The sequence below is a fragment of the Lactuca serriola genome, chromosome 5 (genome assembly GCF_051521515.1).
Source record: "Lactuca serriola cultivar US96UC23 chromosome 5, Lser_US96UC23_V15, whole genome shotgun sequence".
Taxonomy (NCBI): domain Eukaryota; kingdom Viridiplantae; phylum Streptophyta; class Magnoliopsida; order Asterales; family Asteraceae; genus Lactuca; species Lactuca serriola.
Window position 1 is genome coordinate 322,571,621 of NC_136412.1, and position 3,730 is coordinate 322,575,350.

Sequence of the window (3,730 nt, forward strand, 5' to 3'; positions counted from 1 at the left end):
TTAATTTGAATTTTTAATATTTAACATTGTTCATGATATTTATTGGGTCACCAAGAGCAGGGATGGGCGCCATCCTTGGAGTACCGCCTTCCACCTCACCTAGGTCAATCTTGTTCTTGCTTCCACATCTTCCATCCTTAAAAATTAATACCATTCCAAGCAAAATATGTCTAAAAACTAATGATTAAAAAAAATACAAGGGTTATATCTCCTTCAGGCTTCATCTTCTGTTTCTTAATATATTCTCATAAATTTGTTCAAAGTCGTCCTAAAACCTAAATGATTATGTACCCTATCGTACCTTGTAGCAACACTCAAATTTGCAGCGCTTTTGACTGAATAAATCATAAATGTATTAGTGATCTAAACTTCCATATCATGCTCGGATGTTATTGCCGGAGTTTTACGAAGGTGAATCAAACGAGAAAAAAATAAATTACAGTTTACATATAGCTTATATACATTTTTTAGTTAAAAAAATACCGTAATTTTTTTGACACATTATAAAAAAATTAAAGCTCAGAAGCACCTTTAACTCGTCTGTGATCAGAGAGGAGTAAGGGACCAGCCTTACAAATCAGCGCATTATCATCACAGCTTCAAATATGCACCAGCCGGGAATCGAACCCGGGTCTGTACCGTGGCAGGGTACTATTCTACCACTAGACCACTGGTGCTTGATGAATTTGTAATGGATTTTAGCCTTGTTGTTTAACAATTACTATAATACAAGGTAAAATTCTATGACAGTGATCTTATCAATAGGAAATCAATGAAATAACATACTTTAAGATAAGTTTCTGAATGAAATATATATATTCATGAATTATATGATTAAATAATTGGGTATGAATATTACAATTCTACAAAATAAATATATGATATATAATTTATCAGATATTAAAGAAATAACTTACTAATTTATTATGTTTTACTACCAGTTAGCTAGTTCAAAAGTAATCTTAATTTTTATTTTTGTAAGACATAAATCAATAGATATTTAAAATAAAAGACATAAAGTTTTAATAAACAATGCAGCAGCCTCAAAGTTTGATGATCTTATCAAACACTAGCTTTAATACCAAGTTTATCCATTTTGCACAACATTCATTTGTGACGTTGTTAAATAACCTAAACATGATATTAATAAAAGGTATTTTGGTGAAACTAGCATGTTATAATGATTTGCCACCAAATGTTAATCACATATCAGAAAATTAATTTACCTTTTAAATTATCAAACAAACCATGTTAAAAAAATTTAGACGCTTGATTAACAGTAAAACTCTAATATCATCCATTTGATAAACTATTTCAAGCAAAGTTATTAAAATTTCGATTTTGATCTTACGATTTTAAGATTCTACAAGTGAAAAATGATCTTGATCATCTCTTTATTTTTAATATATAACCGGGTATCAAAAATTTTGTCTGATCAACTTTAAATCGAACGTCACAAGTTACAAGAAATCTTTTAGAGTATCACTATTTTATTAATTCATCTCGAGTTAAGTAGAACACACTTATAATAATCCTTTTGTGATCTTATTTGTATGTGATCAAAATGAACTTATCTCCAATTAAGATGTTTTATTCTTAACATTTATGGTTTGTAGCATTAAAAATTATGGTGATGTTTAAAAAGCTAAAACTGATTACACTATCTTGCAAGCAAATTTGAATATTACTTTGTTTTGGTAGCCTCTTTCAATCCCGATTTGATCTTACGATCATGATCTTCCAAAATATAAAACGATCTTAGGTAAGATTTCGATATTGACAACTTGATTTCAAGTTATCCTCATTGCTATCATTAGGTTTTTAATTTAATGTCAAAAACTCTTATAATATTGGAGATTGTGTTTGATGATGACATTTTGGACTATTCCAAGACCCGAGAGCGGCATGAGGAGCACCTGAGGGATGTATTGGAGACTCTGAGGAGGGATAGATTGTACGAGAAGTTTTCCAAGTGTGAGTTCTGGTTGCGCAAGGTGCAGTTTCTAGGGCACCTTGTCAACTAGAATGGTATTTTGGTCGACCCGACCAAGATTTAGGCGGTGATGAGGTGGGAGGTTCCAAGGTCTCCATCTGAGATTCGAAGTTTCCTTGGATTAGCAGGTTACTATCATAGATTCATTCAGGATTTCTCCAAGATAGCGGTTCCCTTGATTAGACTGACAAATAAGACTGTCACATTTTATTGGGGGCCTGAGCAACAGGCAACTTTTGAGACCTTGAGACAGAAATTGTGTGGGGCACCAATTCTGACCCTGCCAGATGATGTGGAGAATTTTGTGGTATATTGTGATGCTTCGATCACGGGTTTAGGTGTAGTGTTAATGCAACGGGGTCATGTGATTGCATATGTGTCGAGGCAGCTGAAGCCTCATGAGGCAAATTACCCTACACACGATTTGGAGTTAGGGATAATTGTGTAAGCCCTCAAGATTTAGTGACATTACCTCTATGGGGTCCGTTATACTATATATACGGATCACAAGAGCCTGAGGTATTTGATGGATCAGCCAAATCTGAACATGAGGCAGTGCAAATGGTTGGATGTGGTGAAGGATTATGATTATGAGATCCTTTATCACCTGGGGAAGGCCAACGTAGCGGCCGATTATCTCAACCGCAAGGAGGTCGCGACTTCGATCAGGGATTTATGTTTGATGATGACAGTGATTACCCCATTATTAGATCAGATTTGGGAGGCTTAGATCCAAGCTATGAAGGAAGCGCACCAGAAGAGTGAGTGCATCGTGGGGCAAGTGGCTTCCTTCGATTATGATAGTAAGGGGTTATTCACCTTTCATCGGAGGGCGTGTGTTCAAAACTGGGGTGGTGCGCGACAGATATTGATGGAAGAGGCACACAAGTAGAGATTCTCTATTCTTCCCAGAGTGACAAAGATGTTTAGAGATCTCCGACCTGATTATTGGTGGCCATGCATGAAACGGGACGTGGCATGGTATGTAGAAAGGTGCTTAACTTGTAGGAAAGTCAAGGCCGAGCATCAGCAACCCCACGGTAAAATGGAGCCGTTGGAGATTCCCGTTTGGAAATGGGAGGAGATTACGATGGATTTTATCACTAAATTGCCCCGGACGACGTGTAGAGTGGATTCGATATGGGTCATCGTAGATCGATTGACTATGAGCGTGCATTTTATCTTGATCCAGGAGAGTATCTTTGCAAAGAAGTTGGTAGATATCTATATTCAGGAGGTTGTGGCACGCCATGGGGTGTCGATTTTTTTGGTCTCGGATAGGGATGTTCAATTTACTTCTTGGTTTTAGAAGAGGTTCCACGAGGAGTTAGGTACTCGTCTGCACTTCAGCATGACTTTTCACCCGTAGATAGATGGTCAGAGTGAGCGGACCATCCAGACATTGGAGGATATGCTATAAGCATGTGTTTTGTATTTCGGTGGTAATTGGAATACGTATCTTCCATTAGCGGAGTTTCAATATAACAACAGTTATCATACCGACATCGATCGACCTCCTTTTGAGATGCTCTATGGGAGTAACTGTTGGACCCCTATATGTTAGGGTGAGTTCAGTCAACGGGTCATGGGGAGTACCGAGGTGGTACTCAAGACGACTAAGATGATTCAGCAGGTTCGGGTAGACTTCAGACAGTGCAAAGTCGATAGAAGAGCTACGCGGATAGAGACTAGCCAGACTTGGAGTTCCAGGTGAGGGATATGGTACTCCTGAAGGTG

At 37.4% G+C, this 3,730-nt stretch overlaps 1 non-coding gene across 1 annotated transcript; it reads right to left on the minus strand.

Annotated features, from left to right (window-relative positions):
• Positions 1-606: 606 nt before the first annotated feature.
• TRNAG-GCC (transfer RNA glycine (anticodon GCC)) lies at positions 607-677 on the minus strand. The gene has a single exon. It is a non-coding gene; the product is annotated as a tRNA-Gly (tRNA).
• Between the last annotated feature and the right edge of the window lie 3,053 nt (positions 678-3,730).